We start from the raw sequence: 20,718 nt of genomic DNA, 5'->3' as shown, positions 1-20,718 counted from the left end.
CTGAGCAAAAACTTCTTAGTCTGATGTAGTCCCATTCGTTTATCTTTGCCTTCACTTCTCTTGCCTTTGGAGTCAAATTCATAAAATGCTCTTTAAAACCCAGGTCCATGAGTTTAGTACCTATGTATTCTTCTATGTACTTTATTGTTTATTTAGGTCTTTAATCCATTTTGAATTAATTTTAGTACAAGGGGAAAAGCTGTAGTCGAGTATCATTCTCTTGCATGTTGCTTTTCAGTTTTCCCAGCACCATTTGTAGAAGAGGCTTTCTTTTCTCCATTGTGTGTTGTTGGCCCCTTTATCAAAAATTATTTGACCATATATATGTGGTTTTATTTCTGGACTTTCTATTCTGTTCCATTGGTCTGAGTGTCTATTTTTCTGCCAATACCATGCTGTTTTGATTGTCATGGCCCTATAATATAGTTTGAAGTCAGGTATTGTAATGCCCCAGCTTCATTCTTTTTCCTTAGGACTGCTTTGGCTATTCGGGTTTTTTTATAGTTCCATATAAATCTGATGATTTTTTTGTTCCATTTCTTTAAAGAATGTCATAGGAATTTTGATGGGAATTGCATTAAATTTATAGATTGCTTTGGGTAATATGGTCATTTTAATTATATTTATTCTTCCTATCCACAAACAAGGAATATTTTTCCATCTCATTGTATCTTTTTCAATTTCCTTAACAATGCTTTGTAGTTTTCGTTATATAGGTCTTTTACATTCTTTGTTATGTTTATTCCTAGGTATTTTATTTTTTTTGTTGCAATCGTGAAGGGGATTATTTTTTTGAGTTTGTTTTCTAATATTTAATTGTTGGCATATAGAAAGGCTATGGACTTCTGTATGTTAATTTTGTATCCTGCGACCTTACTGTATTGGTTTATTGTTTCCAGTAATCTTTTGTGGAGTCTTTGGGGGTTTCGATGTATAGGATCATATCATCTGCAAAAAGTGATACCTTTACTTCTTCTTTTCCAATATGGATGCCTTTTATTTCTTTCTCTTGTCTGATTGCTCTGGCCAGAACTTCTAATACTACGTTAAATAAGAGTGGAGAGAATGGACAACCCTGTCTTGTTCCTGATTTAAGGGGGAAAGTCCTTAGTTTTATGCCATTTAATATGATGTTGGCTGATGGTTTATCATATATGGCCTTTATCATGTTGAGATATTTTCCTTCTATACCCATTTTGTTGAGTGTCTTAAACATAAAGTTGTTTTGTATTTTATTGAATGCCTTTTCTGCATCTATTGATAAGATCATGTTGTTTTTGTTCTTTGTTTTGTTGATATGGTTATTACGTTAACCGTTTTACGTATGTTGAACCATCCTTGAGATTCTGGGATGAATCCCACTTGATCATGATGTATTATTTTTTAATATGTTGTTGTATTTGATTTGCCAGTATTTTGTTTAGTATTTTAGCATTTGTATTCATTAGAAATATTGGTCTGTAGTTTTCTTTTTTTGTGCTGTCCTTGCCAGGTTTTGGTATGAGGGTTATGTTGGCCTCATAAAATGTGTTTGGAAGTGTTGCTTCTTCTTCAATTTTTTGGAAGACTTTGAGTAGAATAGGTACCATGTCTTCTTTGAATGTTTGATAGTATTCACTAATATAACCATCTGGGCCTGGACTTTTATTTTGGGGGAGGTTTTAAATAATTTTTCCTATTTCCTCCCTGCTAATCAGTCTGTTTAGGCTTTTTGCTTCTTCATGATTCAGTCTAGGAAGGTTGTATTGTTCTAGGTATTTATCCATTTCTTCTAGATTGTTGAATTTGGTGGCATATAGTTTTTCATAGTATTCTACAATAATTCTTTGTATATCTATGATGTCTGTGGTGATTTTTCCTCTTTCATTTTGGATTTTGTTTATATGAGTCCTTTCTCTTTTTTCCTTCGTGAGTCTTGCCAAGGGTTTGTCAATTTTGTTGATCTTTTCAAAGAACCAGCTTGTTTTGTTAATTTTTTCTATAGTTTTTCTGTTCTCTATTTCATTTATTTCTGCTCTGATTTTTATTATTTCCTTTCTTCGGCTGGTTTTGGGTGGTCTTTGTTCTTTCTTTTCTACTTCCTTAAGGTGTGAAGTTAAGTGGTTCATTTGGGTTCTCTCTTGTTTGTTCATGTGGGTCTGAAGTGATATGAACTTCGCTCTTATTACTGCTTTTGCTGCATCCCAGAAATTCTGCTATGTCGTATTATAATTTTCATTTGTCTGTATGTATCTTTTGATCTCTGCACTTATTTCTTCTTTGACCCATTCATTTTTTAAAAGTATGTTGGTTAGTTTCCACATTTTTGTGGGGTTTTTTTTTCCCTTTTTTGCAGTTGAATTCTAGTTTCAAGGCTTTATGATCAGAAAATATGCTTGGTACAATTTCAATTTTTCTGAATTTGCTGATGTTATTCTTGTGGCCCAACATATGGTCAATTCTTGAGAATTTTCCATGTACACTAGAGAATAATGTATACTCTGTCGCTTTGGGATAAAGTGTCCTGTAGATGTCTATCAAATCCAGGTGCTCTAGTGTTTCATTTAAGGCCAATATATCTTTATTGATTCTCTGTTTGGATGATCGATCTAGAGCCGTCAGCGGTGTATTGAGGTCTCCAAGTATGATTTTATTTTTGTTAGTTTTTGTTTTAAGGTCAATAAATAGCTGTCTTATATATTTTGGTGCTCCTTGGTTTGATGCATATATATTAAGGATTGTTATGTCTTCTTGATTCAGTGAACCCTTAATCATTATGAAATGACCATTTTTGTCTCTGAGTACTTTTTCTGTTTTGTAGTCTGCATTATTAGATATGAGTATTGCTACACCTGCTTTTTTTTTAATGTTATTTGCTTGGAGTATTGTTTTCCAGCCTTTCACTTTGAATTTGTTTTTATCCTTATTTCTTAGATGTGTTTCTTGTAGACAGCATACAGTTGGATTTTCTTTTTTAGTCCATTCTGCTACTCTGTCTTTTTATTAGTGAGTTTAATCCATTTACGTTTAGTGTAATTATTGACACTTGTGGATTCCTTATTGCCATTTTATAAATTATCAATACTTTCTGTTAGTTTTGTATATTGTTTGATTCTTCTCTTTTGTTTTTCTATCCTTTGTTTTTGTTTGTTTGTGTTCCATACTTCTTTCCTCTGTTGTTACCTTTTTTAAGTCATGTGCTTCTTTGGTGGTTTTTTCAAGGGTGGTTACCATTAAGTAATGAAAAGGGTACCTACCATATTCATTGTAGTACCCTGTCTTGTGAGTGTTTCTGCACTTCATTGTCCTTTGCTACTGTTAATCCCCATCCTCTCCCCCTTTTTTTAAACATTTGTTGTCACAGTTTAAATTTGGTTTTATTGTGTTCTTGGTGGAGCTTTTACTTGTGGTTTTGTTTTGTTTTGTCCTTTGGATCTGGTTGGAAAACCCCCTTTAGTATGTCCTGGAGTGGGGGTTTTCTGATGATAAATTCCCTCATCTTTTCTATATTTGTGAATGTTTTTATTTTCTCCTTCATACTTGAAGGATAAGTTTGATGGGTCTAGTATACTTGACTGAAAGTTCCTCTCTTTCAGGGATTTAAATATTGGGGTCCACTCTCTTGTAGCTTGTAGAGTTTCTGCTGAAAAGTCTGGTGATAATCTAATAGGCCTTCCTTTATATGTTGTATTCTTCTTTTCCTTGGCTGCCTGGAGAAGTTTTTCTTTGTTGTTGGTTTGTGCCATTTTCATTATGATGTGCCTTGGAGTAGGTTTGTTGTGGTTAAGAAAACTCGGTGTTCTGTTTGCTTCTTGAATTTGAGGCTTTAGTTCTTTCCACAGGCTTGGGAAGTTCTTGTCTATTATTTGTTTGAATATATTCTCCATTCCATTTTCTCTCTCTTCTCCCTCTGATATACCTATTATTCTTATATTATTCTTTTTGATGGAGTCAGACAATTCCTGTAGGGCTTTCTCATTTTTTTTTTAATTTTTGAGTCTCTCTCTTCTTCTTTCTGTTGTGCCTCAAGTTGCTTGTCTTTTATGTCACTAATCCTACCTTCTATCTGGCCTGTTCTATTAGCTAAGCTTGTTACCTTGTTTTTCAGTTCATGAATTGAGTTTTTCATCTCTGTTTGATTTGTTTTTATAGTTTCAATTTCCTTGGTTATATAATCTTTGTGATCATTGAGTTGTTTTCTGAGCTCCCTAAATTGCCTTTCTGTATTTTCTTGTATATCTCTGAGTATTTTTAGGATTTCTATTTTAAATTCTCTCTCATTTAGCTCCAATGTTTCCAATATATTAAATTTTTTCTTCATAGATTTTTTCACATCTATCTGTTTATTTGTCTTTCTTTTGTATCCATGATATTTGATTTCCTTTTTCTTAATGGCATCTGAGGGTGGTCTTGTTGATAGGACTAATGAGAATTAATAAAAAATAAAAAGTTAAAAAAAAAAGTAAAAAAAATTTGGAAAAAAAATCCACAAAAATACCCAATAATAATTTATAATTTCCCTCCCCTTTTCGTTCTTCTTTTCCCCTCATCTTCCCTCCTCCTTAGGAAAATATTATGCTAAATGGAACAAAAACTGTGTATATTGGAGGGCCTGAGTTGGGGGTAACTGTTTGGGGCCAAAAAGGAAGTAGGGACCCAGAAAATGCAAAAAAGGAAAAAATTTGGGTCAAGTATAAAATATTTGCTTGTAAGTGATGGTTGACTAAGAGATATAATGAGATGGATAAGGGGGAAACAAGAAAAACGGGAAAAAAACTATTGTATTATGTGGAGCCAAGACTAAATGGAATGGAGATCCTGGGTTGGAAGGAATGCTAATGAGTTAAAAAGTGAAGTAAAAAGCACCCAAAATGCCACAAAACAAAAATAAACAAACAAAAAAAAACTTGAGTCCTAAATTAAATAATTTGTTCATGATTGAGGATTGAATGAGAGAAAAATTAAAAGGAGAAAAGAAGAAACTAATAGAAAGGGAGAAACAAGAAAAAGGGGAAATGGAAAGGAAGAAAAAACAAAACAAAAAGAGAGAGAGAGAGAGTTAAGGGTTTGGAGTGTAACTCTCATGGAGAGTAAGGAAGAAGAAAGGAAATAAAATGAAACTCTTATGAATAGTATAGTTCAAGAAAAGGAAAAAATAAGACAGGCAGAGAATAAATGGACCAAGGTGGAGGAAATAGAATTAATACTAATAAATGCAAGAAGATGAAAGAAAGAAACAAACAAAAAATATTGGAACAAATTATAAAGTCTGTGGATTTTTCTTGAATTTGAGCGGTTAACTTCTTCTTCCTTTTTCCTTCCTCTCCCTCTTCCTGATCGGTGACTCTTTTCCCCAGGCTCTGCCCCTGTGGCATGCTTAGGTAGGGATTTGCAGTTGATGAGACTCTTCGGCGATGTCATATATTTGGCTTCAGTCTCGTTAGTAGTCAATGCTTGTTAGCGTTTGCAGGCTCCAACAATGAGAGAGTCCGTTTTCCTGGAGCCTCTCTACTAGTCTCTCCTTCCTGGATTAGCAGCGTGGTGAACCAGCTATGAGGCTGCTGCTGCCTCTGCCTGGGGAGTAAGAGGTTCAAAGAGCTGGCAAATCCCCACTCTATCCCCACTCAATGCAGGGTTCTGGGTAGGGCTCTGGAAGTCAGAGCTGCCAGCGTAATCAGGCAGGGCTGGGAGCCAATTGCCCTCAAGGTGACTTTCTTTGAGCCTTCAGGCCTGTTCAGCATGCCTAGTACTCTGTGGGTCTCCCCAGGCTTTCCGCACTTTGTAACCTGTTTAGGCTGGGAAGAAGATGCACTCGTTGCTGCCTGCAGTACAGCAGGTCTTAGCACTGCCAAGTCCCTCTTTTTAGCGTATATCCCTGAGTATAAGAGCTCTGCCAATCAGAAGTTACCCCCACCCCTTTAGCAAGAGGCACTAAAAAATATCAGGCCTCTTGTCTTAGATCGCTGAACTGAGAGAGATCTTGTCAACTAGAGTCGCATAGGTCAATTGGGAGGTGAGCAGCCTGTGGGTTTAGCTAATTTCTGCGATTGGATCCACAGATGTGCTACAGGAAGGACTGCAAGCTGCCCACGCTTGATTGTTGGCTTGAATGGCTGGGTGAGGTACCCTGCCAGCCTAGAGAAGGTCGGGTGCAGGGAAGTTCGCTTTGGCGCACTCCCTGCACTGCTGGCAGCTGATGCTCGTGGCATGGGCAGTTGCTCGCATGTGGGTGGTTGCTCTTGGTGTACGCGGGCTGTTGGGCTGCTCACACGCGGGAGGTTAGGGCCGCTTGCGGTGCCAGGGAGTGTTGGCCGCTCGCGTGCGGGAGTTGGGCTGCTCATGGCGCAGTGCGCCCGAGGTTGGGCTGCTCGCAGGCCCGAGGTTGGGCTGCTCGCAGGCCCGAGGTTGGGCCGCTCTGCTCGCGGGGCGGCATGTGGGTGGCCGGGTTTTGCTCACATGCGGGCGTTTGCCTGTGTGGACTGATTCACCACAGGCACACTCTTTCCTCGGCTTGAACGAACGTCCATGCCGCAGTTAGCTACCTCCACACCCTTAGCTCCCCTCCCCCGACTCTCAGTTCCAAGTGAAAGCAGTGTTTGCTCAGGTTAGTGAGGAAGGCAGAGTGTTTCTCCGTCTGACTTATTTCCCTCAGGGTTGATTACATATTTAGTCAATTTTTCGCTCAACCCTACCTTCACCTTCAGGGTGTGGAACTTCCGGATGCTCCAAGGATAAATTTTTTCTGTTTCTGGTTGATGAACTTGTTGAAATTTTGGGGAGATTTTTCGGTCATGCTCCTCATGGCGCCATTTCTATGACGTCACTCCAATAATATATTATTTCTTGATTTGGGAGCTGGAAGCTGTTTTGTGAAGATTTACTTAGATATATATATATATATATATATATATATATATATATATATATATATATATATATATAATTATTTCAACTTTCATTGTGTTTTTATACAATTAAAAAGCTCTAAAAAACAAAAAAGGAAAGAAAAGTTAATGGTTGTTAGTCCTCCATAGTGGGATATAGAAAAACTTTAGATCCTTATTTATACATTCCAATATTTTTCAAATTTTCTATATCATAAACATATAATACTCTTAAAATTAGAAAAGTGTATTTAAGATAATTTTTCCTATGGAGTTTCTTAAAAGGTGTTAATTATAATAATAAGACCTTGAACTCCATAAAAATTTTCAAATTATAAAAATTTTTTTCATATCTTCTATCCCACAGTGTATAAAGTGGTCAGGGCAGCTATCATTATCTTCTACTTAATTAGAATCTCTGTGGATCATATTCAGGAACTGGATATTTTCCCAACATTCCTAGGTTATTCTTATTCACAATAGATTTTGCACTTGATCTTAGCCAAAAAGGCCAAGAAGGATGTGAGGGCGACCTGGCTGTGACATATGTCACCCCATTGATTGCCAGGGTTGATTCGGCTGATCTGGGTGGCTAGGCGGGTGTCCCCTTCCTCCTTCACTGCTCCATGTGCGTCCCTCCCGAAGCTGCGCGCTCGGTTGAAGAGGACGACCTTCCCCGCTAGAGGAGAGGACCGTTCTTTGGTCAAGGGTATACAAGTAGCTGCGCTCCCCTGCTAGAACCTCCAAACAAGTCTCAAGCTCCAAAAAGGCCAAGAAGTGATAATAACATAATTGATTTTGAGGACTAGGCAGTGTATACTGTTGCGAAGAGAAACATCTTATAAAAGAGGAGCAAAATGGGGAGAAATTTGTTCTCTCTGCTGGTTGGTCCTTTCTTTGGCCAAAGGTGTTATTATCCAAAAACTTGAAAATATTTTCACTTCTGCAGTGCATAAGTGAATTATAAGATGTCAGAGAACATTACACTGTACCTAAGGCCTGCTCTATTCTCATCTAAGAAGACAGTAAAATAATATTAAAAATAAGTGGTGATGTAAGCCAATTGTGCCCAATCTTGATTTATGTCAAGATGTGAAATTATGTTAAGATGATCCTAGTTACTGCACTGTGCTCAGAGTAAGATGATTAGTAATAAGACATTTATTTTAATCTAAATTCTCATTAAAGACAATATTGATCAATATTTATTATTCATTATGTACTGCATATTAAAATATAGCAAAATATCAAATAATAAGGCTAATTTCTCTTCTTAACTCCACTGCTTGGATGATAATATATAGCAATCATGTATGATGGCAGAGAAATTCAGATGCTAGGATATCTAACCGTGGGCTCCTATGTATAGGATAATGTGATTATATTGTAATTTTTCACCTCAAATAGCTCATAATTATAAAACAAAATTTGCATTTACTCTTTGGTAGTAGTTTCCAGACTAGATTAATTCATAGTACATAATTGTAAAATTATTTTCAAATGAGAATTCTTTACCATTTTCTTTTAATAAGTGCCACCTGACTTCCTATTAATAACCATAGTTGTTTATAATTTTTACACATTATGCTTGTGTAAAATGCCCTTTACTTAAAAGGTAGGTGAAAACCATTTGAAAAGATCTTTAAGATTATTCAGAAGGCACTTTCTGAAGTTAAACTATGTCATAATGTATTATTCACTAAACAAAATTGATTATGACTATTTTGACTCTATTTTTGAATAAAATGCAGTTCTGCTTCAAAATCCACTCAAGTGAAAATTTTGTAAAAGCTTAACATTTAATCTGAGTGCAATTTTGAATTGTTTTCTTTCAGTTATGCTTGAGAAGACTTAAATGTGTTCAACTAAAGTTTTCCAGTACTTCTTATGATTGTTGATTGTGATGCCATGGAGACCAAAACTGAAGAAAGTAGCTAGGCAGGGATCAAAATGTATTTTCTGTAGGCAGACAACTTCACCTGCAGAAGAGTCATCTTCCTGCCATTTGTGTATAAATAATTACAGCATGGAGTAACCCTAGAGAACTGAAAATTTCACTTTCTTATTTGATAATTACAGAAAATGGACCCCAGAGATGTCAAGGGAGGAGCCATACCCAAGTACACATAGCTAGTTAGCAGCAATTGTTTCCAGTTAAAAAATAAATAAAAGTTTCCATAAATTATTCCAAAGAATAAGTCCTACTTTGCCAAATGCATTGTCTTATGATAACATATGGAGCAATAAAATTTATTATAGTTGATATTTATAATTTTTATTTATAATTTTTATTTATAGGTTTTGATAAGAACCTATAAAGCATAGCTCCCTTAGATGTAATCCATGTTTTAGCTGATCCAGACTTTCAGCGGCCCTCATCAGTGTCTCTGACCACCCTTTGTACTTTTCCTGTTCTTCAGTTGGTTATCTACCAGTTCTCACTTTTTATTATAAATTGTTAATTAAAATTCACTTGATTGATTAACTTATGAAAAAGAGTGTAGAGTCAGAACATGTTTACATAATTTATGCCTTTGCCTAAAATTTACAGAAATGAATAACAAAAATATCAAGAACAAAAGCAGAGAGAAAATTTCATCATTAGGAACAGGAGGGGCATGACCAGAAAGTCATGCTACAAACTTGGCAGATGTAGCGCATTTGGATGACAACAAATGAGGATACAAAAAAGATTTGGGTCAGTAAGTAGGCTAGGAAGTTCTAGTGAGGAAAGAGAAAAGTACTTGGTGGATTTGACACTCATCCGTCCTCCACAGACCAGGAGAAGTGCAGGTCTAGAGGAAAAGTGACATTATGCTACCATTTTAACTATCTAGATAAAATTTTAACAGGAATCTGGTGTGTGATTTAAGGCAAGATTAAGAATAAAGAGAGATTGTAAAAAAATACTTGTTGTTGATGGTGGTGTTAGGCAGGGAAGAGTTGCAGCTACTTAGTGAAGTCTGTAAAAGACTAATTATGAAGGCCAGAATGGGGAAACACCTATGGTAGATATTGGGTACTCTTTCTTTCCTTAGAGATAATGGAAAGGTCCCAGAGCATGGCACTCAAATTTTCATAGAAGTAGGCAAATGCAACCACCCTGAACTTCGGCCTCCATTTTCTCCAGCTCACTTTTCATGCAGCCTCTAATAACTGAATCAGAGGCGGATGTATGGTGGGTGTACCTGGTGCACGCCTTGGGCCCCGACTTCTGAAGGACCTCGCAAAACCCCAACTTTACACTTTTTTTCTAATGACCCCAAGTTTGGTTTCATATGTGCAATTTTAACATTAATAGTATATAATATTTTTTATTTAAAAATATGGTTAACATGTATTTTTATTTTCTCTGTCTCTCTTTCTTTTTTTTAATGGGCCCAATATTTTCTTCTGTGCCCGGGGCCTCAACTGACTTTAATCTGCTTCTGAATGAATGACTGATTGATGGCTATGGATTTATACACTAGGTTTTGTGCTCAAAGTCTAAGGGAATATATAAACCCCACCCAGGTAAAAGAGGAACAGAGTCTTATCAGTGAAGTTTAATGACACAAAGTCCTTCAGCTAAATGGACAGAAGAAGTAGGAAATCCATCAAAGAAAAATCAGTATGGTCCAGACTTATTTACTTTGTTATCGGTAGAAGATAATGAAATAACAATAAAGGTTTGGAGGAAAATGAATGTTGTTAGTTTTTGAAAAAGACATCCAAGGCTTCTCTTCATCACTTTTTCCACTCCAGGAAAAAAAGAAAATTGATCTTAGATCCAACAGCATCATATAGCTTAGGCTTGCAAGTGAGGAAAGTCCTGTGTAATGAAAATTAAAAGATAAATGGAAGTGAATGCATCTCTGTTTTCTGTATTTCCCTTCCATAATGCTGACATGGTAAGGAACAAGAACCTTGACTCAGCATCACTGAAGGAAAATAATCCCAGCTCAGCATTCAGAATTAAAGGGAAATTGTCATCTATTTTTCTCTTTACATTACACCTGGTGTTGGTATATATGTATTTTTTCAACCTTGAGAAAAGAAATAAGACTTATCTTAGCCTGATTTTGTCAAAAGCTATTTAAGCCTAATTTGCCTACAGCCCATGAATACTTCACATGGGCCTTTCCAAGTCAACAGGGTTCTCTGCAGTGGGCTGTAGAAACAGGGTTAACAGTAATTAACTAGAAATGACTCACAAAGGTGTAAAGTTAGAAAGTTATCCAAGATTTCTATTCAAGATGGGATTGCAATTTCATGTTTTTTGTCCTTACCACTCTAAAAATATAGCAATTATAAACTAAAGTAAAAAGAAATGGTTGCACTAAAAATTTACCCATGCACATGAAAATGCAAGAGAAAACAAAAAATAGCAAATTATATGCCTACTGGACTTAGGGACCAGAATTAGAGGCAAAGCTGGAATGGAGTAACAGGTACTAAATGTGGCCCATACAAGGCAAGAAGCTAGGATCAGGCTTACTCTTTAAAAACAGGGGCTATGTGGGAGCTCTATTATCAATGAAAGAAAGTTGTAAAATCTTTCCTGGATTACATATTGCATAAGACTGTGTACATTGAGAGACAGGAGTAATCACCCAGGTTCATGCCTAGCACCAGTGCCAATTCTCTGGCTGGTCATTCACTAAATATTGTCAGGTGCTTGAAAGAGGACCCAGGGATGAGGTCCTCTTTTGAGCTTTCGAGACAACTATTAAACTGTTAGAAAAGGAAGAATGTGTACAGAGGTAAAAAAAACAAATTTCAATGGAAAATAAGAGTTCAAATTAAAATATCAAACACATTAAAAAAAGTACTAAGGAAACCAATAAAATTAAAAATAAAAAAGTAAATTAACTTCAGGTTAACTTTGGGTTAATTGACTTGCAGATTAATCCTGAAGTTAAAAAAATGTAAATATTGGAATAAGAAAATCAATATTTGGTAATTATAAACTAGAAAATGTCAAAGGGAGAATTAGCACATTGGAATATAGCATAATAATTCAACCAAAACATAAAAAGAAAAGTTAAAAGACATGGAGGATAAATTGAGATTGTCCAATGTAAATTTAATAAAAATGCAAAAATAAAGATAGACCAAATAGTAGAAAAAATATTTAAAGATATGATGGTTAAGAATATTCTAAAATTAAAGAAACACATTAGCCTCATTTGAAAATGTCCACTGTATTAGTTTCCTAGGAATGCTGTAATGAAGTGCCACAAACTGGGTGGCTTAAAAAAAAATTAAATAAAAAAAATTATTATTTCACAGTTTTGGAGGCTTGAAGTCCAAAATCAAGGTGTTGGGAAGATTGGTTCCTTCTGAGGGCAGTGGAAGAGAATTTGTTCCCTGCCCCTTTCTTATCTTCTGGTGATTGGCTGGCAATTTTGCTGTTCCTTTGCTTGAAGATATGTCAACACAGTCTCAGCCATGATTTTGTTTTGTTTTGTTTTGTTACAGAGACAGTGAGAGGCAGAGAGAAGGACAGATAGGGACAGACAGGAAGGGAGAGAGATGAGAAGCATCAATTCTTCTTTGCTGAACCTTAGTTGTTCATTGACTGCTTTCTCATATGTGCCTTGACTGGGGGAGAGGGGCTACAGCAGAGTGAATGACCCCTTGCTCAAGCCAGTGACCCCTGGGCTCAAGCCAGTGACCATGGGGTCATATTTATGATCCCACTCTCAAGCCAGCAACCCCACGCTCAAGCTGATGAGCCTGTGCTCAAGCCGGTGACTTTGGGGTTTCAAACTTGGGTCTGCCGCATCCCAGTCTGATGCTCTATCCACTGCACCACCACCTAGTCAGGCTCAGCCTTGATGTTTTTTTTGTTTGTTTTTTGTATTTTTGTATTTTTCTGAAGCTGGAAACGGGGAGGCAAGTCAGACAGACTCCCGCATGCGCCCGACCGGGATCCACCCGGCATGCCCACCAGGGGGCAATGCTCTGCCCATCTGGGGTGCCGCTCTGCCATGACCAGAGCCATTCTAGCACCTGAAGCAGAGGTCACGGAGCCATCCCCAGCGCCCGGGCAAACTCTGCTCCAATAGAGCCTCGGGTACGGGAGGGGAAGAGAGAGACAGAGAGGAAGGAGAGGGGGAGGGGTGGAGAAGCAGATGGGCGCTCCTCCTGTGTGCCCTGGCCAGAATCGAACCAGGGACTCCTGCATGCCAGGCTGACGCTCTACCACTGAGCCAACTGGCCAGGGCCTCAGCCTTGATGTTCATATAGAAGTTTCTCTGCTTCTTTGTATTGTCTATCTTCCTCTATGTCCAATTTTTTTCTTTTTATAAGGACACCATTCACATTGAATTAAAGTCTAACCCAGTGACTTTATTTTAACCTGATTACCCCTGTAATGACTCTGTTTCCAAATAAAGTCACATTCTGGGGTACTGATGTTATGACTTCAACATATCTTTTAGCAGACATAATTCAACTCATAATACTCAAATACTGAATAGGAAAAATAAAATGAAATTTCAGAAGTCATAGAGCAAGATAACCAGAAAGAAAAGGTAGATTAGCAATAAAATATCAATAAGAGCATCATTGTCAGAAGACAAAGGAAGAATGTCTTCAAGGAGCTGAGGGAAATAACTGCTAAGCTAGAATTCTATATCCAATTAAAATATCCTTCTAGAGTAAGGACTAAATAAGTAATCATTTTCAAACACTGGAAGTTATAATGTTTATGACTCATGAATTCTAACATAACATACTGAAATTGAACCTAAGGGGAAGGAATAGGGTTCAAGGACTTACAGTGAGTTCAAAAATAGGTAACATATATAGGAATAGCAATAAACTACTAAGTATAAAAAATATAGTTTTTAATGTGGATGCTTTTAAAATGGAACAAAACACTAACAAAATCAAAAAACATTGAGAGAATGAGGGTAAAAATATACTAAGGACATCTTTTTTTTTTTTTTGGTTGTATTTTTCTGAAGCTGGAAACGGGGAGAGACAGTCAGACAGACTCCCGCATGCGCCTGACCGGGATCCACCCGGCACGCCCACCAGGAGGCGATGCTCTGCCCCTCTGGGGCGTTGCTCTGCCGCGAGCAGAGCCACTCTAGCGCCTAGGGCAGAGACCAAGGAGCCATCCCCAGCGCCCGGGCCATCTTTGCTCCAATGGAGCCTTGGCTGCGGGAGGGGAAGAGAGAGACAGAGAGGAAGGGGGGGGGGGTGGAGAAGCAAATGGGCGCTTCTCCTGTGTGCCCTGGCCGGGAATCAAACCCGGGTCCCCCGCGCGCCAGGCCAACGCTCTACCGCTGAGCCATCTGGCCAGGGCCAAGGACATCTTTTTTGAGGGAGTAAAACTCTGAATAAGTTTAGGTTTTGCTAGAGAAATTTATAGATAAATATATAAGGTGGACAGTTGTTAGTATGCAAAACACAGTTTATTCTTTTATTATTATTTGTTAATTATTGTATTATTTTCCATACAAACAACTGTAAACCTATTTTTGCCCTACCCTTTATATATAAGCAAAAAGAAAATGATAGGAATACCAAACAAAGCTGATTCATAGGCAGTAAAAGTGACACAAGATATTAATGTTACAAACAATACAAATCTACAAATCAGGAGAAAATATGAGAGCCACATTAAAAAAAAATAATAGCCCAGTTGTAAAATGGAGAATTCACACAAAGGGATTAATAGAAGAAATACAAATGGTAAAGAAACATGAAAATGTCCTTAACTGTATTAATAATTAGGTAAGTGAAAATAATAAATTATAAAATATATTTTGGCTTTTGGATTGGTACATGTTAAAAATATAGATAAAATCCTTCATTAATGAAGAGGTAAGAAAATAATCACTCATGTTTTAATGATGGTAATTAAATGGGTAGTTATTTTCGTAAGTAATCTGGTATATGTATCAAATTATAAATTGAGCAAATTACTTAACCTAGAGTATGATCTCATTTTTAGAAATTTAATCTATGGAGATAATTACAAAGATGTACTTCACATTGTTAATAATATCACCTTGAGAATTCAATTGGATAGAGTAATCATTTTAAAGATGATAAGGCAGAGTAGTATAAAATAGGAATGCTCTTAGGAATCCTTCATTGTTCTCTTTAACTTTTATCTGAATGACTTTAAACCACTTTTGCCACTGCAACATAGAATAAAGAAAATAATCTTTTCTTTTTAAATTGAGAACATGATTTTATTTTTATAAATTAGGAATGGCTTCAATAAACACCAGACAACCAGACATATTCTCTAATTATTACCAGAAGAAATGGTTGCTCCCAAGCCAAAGACATTCTTCTTGGCAGGCACCCTCCATTACACAAACTTATTAAAATATCTGCAGTTAATTTATTTTGAAGGATTTCATTATATTGTTTAATTTTATGACTATGGTTTTTACACTTCTAAAAAAATGCTTAGGCTAAAGTCACTGAGCCCTGTTCTGTGGTGAAATCTGCAGATGGTAAGAGGTAAAGTTAATTGAGTAGAATAGTCTAGATGAGAGATGTAGTCAGCTGGGGAGCACACAGTTCTTTGGGGATAATCTCAGTTTGTTTGTTTGTTTAGCAGTTAGGCAATTTGGTAGACAGCCTTTTCAACTGTTTCCCTCAATGAATGGGTCCTACCTTTGGGGGACACCCATAGCAGTGGACAGTGAAAGTTACTGAATTGAGATATTCAATTTAGTCTTTTATACAGTTTTGCATTTCCACGAAAGCAGCTACCTTTTCTATCTTTTTTAGAAATGCCATATCAACTTGTTCAGAAATGCTCTATAAACTGAGACTGGTTTGTGATGTTCTAGGACCTCACTTTCAATTGTTTCCCATAGAATTAGTATCACAGTGTATATGCAGGCTGCCATACAGCATTTATAAATTTTTCTGACTAGCTTAGAACAATACTTTCTGCCACAGATTCTGGTCCAGACTGCATGCTATGTTCTACCATCAACTTCTTCAAATATCAATGCCTGAAGTTCGGTATGAGTATCTCCATTTCCCATCATCACCTTTCCAGGAATTGAAGAGTATTTTGATTGAATTGATGGAGGAAGAGAAAACTGAGTTTACTCTAGCTCACAGTGTTAATTTGTGGTATAGATTAGGACTGTATGAGAATTGAAATAGTCACAGAAGATATTCCAAACAACAACAACAAAACTAACGTTTTTTGGACTTAACCGAAAGTTAATCAGTTTTTCTGATCCTAAGCTGTAATCTCCTCCACGTTTCCTATTCCAATGAATAGAACTACCATACATCCAGTTTATTAAGCCCCAGAACACAGCATGCCTTTGATTTTTATTTTATTTTGAAATTAAATTTAATAGGGTAACATTGATCCATAAGAGTACATAAGTTTCAAGTGAACATTTCTTTGGTATTTGAACTATTGATTACATGGTGTGCCTATCACGCAAAGTCAAATCATTTTCAATCACCTTATATTTTGTCCCTCTTTACTCAACTCCCCTCCCCACCTCTCCCAGGTAACCATTTCACTTTTATCTGTGTACATGAGTCTCAGTTTTATATCCCACCTATGTGTGAAATCATACAGCTCTTAGTTTTTTCTGATTTACTTATTTCACTCAGTATAATGTTCTCAAGATCCGTCCATGTTGTCATAAATGTCATTATGTCATTGTTTCTTATGGCTGAGTGATATTCCATTGTGTATATGTACCACATCTTCTTTATCAAGTCCTCTATCAAGGGACACTTTGGTTGTTTCCACATCTTTGATTCTTATTCTTTCCCAACTACCTCTCTTCTAATAACTCACTGTGTCCTGTGAGTTTTATCTCCTCAATTGACTCCAATTCATGTATTGTCTTGACTATATATCACTTTAAAAGGTCCCCATCTTTTTCTTCTTTAGTCCATTCTTGTTTCCTGTAATTTGCTTTCTACACTACAGCCAAAGTGACCTTTCTAAGATGCAAATCTGATCATCTCACTTAAATCTTTCCAGTTGTCTTCAGGTAAAGGCCCCATGGCTTAACATGGAGCTTATAAGGCTTATAAGGCCCTTTAGGATAATGCCTGCTTACCTTGAAGTATCATTTCTCACCACTACCCTGAGGACTATTTTGAACTATATACAGTTTTTGGGATAATGCCTTTCTCTTTCCCTAATCTTTGGTTCTTTGAACAAATTCTGTCTTCTGGAATCCTCTCCCATCTGCTCTTTACTTGGCCAATTTATGAGAACATTTCATGTCTTACTGGGGTATATATTTGTACAGAATTTCTTTTCTGATTATTAATCTTGATTTAGATGCCCCCTCTGTTATACTAACCCCACAGTAGTTATTACCCAAATTGTAATTATCGGTTTACTTACCTATAGGTCAAATGCCAGTGTACTAGATGATAAAATTTTGAAACCTAAAATCATTTTTTTTATTTGTCTAGCATTTAGCATAATGCTAAGCAAATAATTTGCCTAAATATTTACTAAATGCTAAAAATTTACTGACTGACTAAATAAATAAATGAGTGAATGAACTGGAGTAGATCTTGGCTAGGGATGTTTACTACAGAGTGCAGCCTACACAGAACAAGACTATGCCAAACTATGTCTATTGTGAGCTAATATTAACATCAATAATCTTATATATATATCATATATATATTAAGATTAGAACATTTTAAGCATTTAGAATTGCTAAATACATTTGAAATAATAAAGAAATATTAATGGCAGAGTTCCTTTTATTAAACAGATGCCATTTATATTGTATGAACACTTACTGAGTGCCAGCAATGTGTGAACCTCTAGGCAGAATGTTGTGTTAGATGAAGTGTGACAGACAATGTGAAAACACAGGACAAGCTTGGATTGTGCTCAACCAGAGGAGGAGCAATAAGATTCTTCGGTTTGTCTGTAAACTTTCCCCCAATAGGATGTTAAATTTAATACCTTTGAAAAGCATGTTTAGGAGTCTGTTTCATTAAAATTATGAGGGTTACCAGCCTGGGCTCAGGAATCAGATAACTTGAAGTCCAATCCAACACTGGCTCTTTCATTCCTCATTTAGAAAAGATATTTAATGAAGCTGAACCTCAGTTTTCAAGTGTTAATAAGGTAATAATAATAGTATCTGTGTCTGTGATGGTCAACTTGACTGGGTTAAAGAATGCCCAGATAGTTGGTCATCATTTCTGGGTATGTCTGTGAGTATGTCTTTGGATAAGATTAACATTTGTATCAGTAAACTCAGTAAAGTAGATGATTCTCTGCAATGTGGGCATCATCCAATCCATTAAGGGCTTGAATAGAACAAACAAACAAACAAACAAAAAACAAACAAAAAACAAAGGAGGAAGGGCCAATCATATTCTCTCCTCTTGATTTGTATGTACATATTTTCCTGCCTTGCACATTGAAGCTCTGTATTCCTTGGCCTTTGGCCTTGGATTAAATTATAACACCAGCTTTCTTGGTTCTCCAGCTTGCAGATGGCATATAATGGGACTTCCTAGCTCCATAAGTATGTGAGAGAATTTTCATAATAAATCACCTCTTATATACATATATACTGCTCACAAAAATTAGGGAATATATCAAAAGGAATATGAAGTTATGAACTATTCCCTAATTTTTGTGAGCAGAATTATGAATATTAAAATGATATTTCAAAATGAATATGAAACAATAAAATATCCCTTAATTTTTTAAGCACATACATACACCTTATTTGTTCTGTTTTTCTAGAGAACCTTGTCAAACAGTCTCATAGATTATGACTGGAAAGATTAAATATCATTAAGTATATAAAATGCTTGACATAGTACTTGGCAGTAAATGTTAGATATTAAAATTCTTTAGTTTAACCCCACCATTTTACAGATGATGAAACCAAGGCACCAATGATGTTAAATGAAATCTGTGGTCTTACAGCTAGTTATCTCTCACAGACGATTAGAACTAAAATCTGATTCCTCATTCTCTCTCCTATACCTGATATCCTTTACCTGACTGTTTGGATATAGTACATTAATGCAAATTGAGGAGGCATAGTGTCCCACAGTGACAACATTCTTTCGAGATATAAGTATTGTTTAAGTTATAATCACTCAGTCCATCATCTTTGTTAGTTATAAATAGTAGTAAAGGGAAAAGAACATGGAGAACTATGTGAGCAAAGAAAATGCCACGATAGCCCTGGCCGGTTGGCTCAGTGGTAGAGCGTCGGCCTGGCGTGCAGAAGTCCCGGGTTCGATTCCCGGCCAGGGCACACAGGAGAAGCGCCCATCTGCTTCTCCACCCCTCCCCCTCTCCTTCCTCTGTCTCTCTCTTCCCTCCCGCAGCCGAGGCTCCACTGGAGCAAAGATGGCCTGGGCGCTGGGGATGGCTCCTCGGCCTCTGCCCCAGGCGCTAGAGTGGCTCTGGTCGCAACAGAGCGATGCCCAGAGGGGCAGAGCGTCGCCCCCTGGTGGGCGTGACGGGTGGATCCCGGTCGGGCGCATGCGGGAGTCTGTCTGACTGTCTCTCCCCGTTTCCGGCTTCAGAAAAATACAGGAAAAAAAAAAAAAAAAGAAAATGCCATGATCTGCAGAAAAAAAATGATGGAGTTAGAAATAATGTTAACTGTAGATTTGTCCTTTTGTGCTATAAGTGTAGTACCAAGGTGATAAGCATGTATTTGATTAAGTATAGTATCAAGGTGTTAAGTATATATTTGATATCAGGAATGACCGCATTATTGGCAAAGTATGTAGCACAATAGAGAGGGAGCAAATTGAGGACCAAAAGTAGTATTCCTTATCCACTAATTTTATTAGCTTAGTAGAGCTGCATAAAAGCTCAAATATTCATTCTATTAATTTTCTAAGGCTTTTTTTACTTTAAAGTATAAGTTTTTAAAATGAAAATATCCTAATATGTTAATAAGTATTTGTATCTAAAAACATTTTTCTAGTGAATAGGACACATGATAGATGGATAAGTCTATGTAAGAGGTTGCAAGGAGGATAGAGATAATGAGCAAAGCATACTTTTAAAGTAATAGTTCCTGATTCAGCCTAAATTCATTCATTTATTAGTTTTTCCAAAATTTATTTAGTTGATAAGAACAGATAGTACATTTGACTTAGCCAAAAGCTGAGAAACAATAGACTTTTGCATCCAGCCATGACTAAGATATTCATTTTGGACTTATTCTTCTGACATAAACAACTATAAAACTAGGACAAATAAACAAGGAACTGGTAAAAAGGCAGTAGAGGGCTGCGATTCTCAAGAGAAGGAAAATACATGTAATGAGCTCCATGTTAACCCTAGTGTTTACCCTGAGGCACTTTTTAAATTGTGGTGCAGGTAGGCTGAACTCAACAAAAACCAGACATTTGCCTCAGAAGAGGCAAAAAATCAGTTTAGGGTTGCAGAAATGGCTGGAATTTGTGTAGCAGAGACTGGAAACAAGGGAGCTGGTTGTATGCAGAGTACCCAGGAATATGCATATGAGTTTTGCTCCAGTCTTTGACCAAGAGCCAATTTTACACTGTGTAAAACCCCTTAAGGACTGATACACAGCAACTTGTACAAAGAATTGAGAAGTAAACTGATGTAAGAGAGGAAACAGAGTGCTGGGAGTTGGAAGTCACTCTATCCAGAGTGGAGAGAACTTACTGTCTATCTCAAAAACCCAGTGGAAATCCACTGAGCACACTTCCGAAGAAAAAGACCATAACCTACATTAAGTACTATGCACTTGCTCTAGGGATAAAATCCAAACAGGATTTTATGTTGTTGGGTCATCCAACAATATAAATCAACAGAAATTATCCAAAATAAAGAAGAAAAAATATTTTAAAAATGTACAGATATCCAGTAACTTGTTGAACA

This window comes from Saccopteryx leptura, chromosome 8 (assembly GCF_036850995.1).
Source record: "Saccopteryx leptura isolate mSacLep1 chromosome 8, mSacLep1_pri_phased_curated, whole genome shotgun sequence".
NCBI classification, from domain to species: domain Eukaryota; kingdom Metazoa; phylum Chordata; class Mammalia; order Chiroptera; family Emballonuridae; genus Saccopteryx; species Saccopteryx leptura.
Note: the sequence above shows the minus strand (reverse complement) of the source record.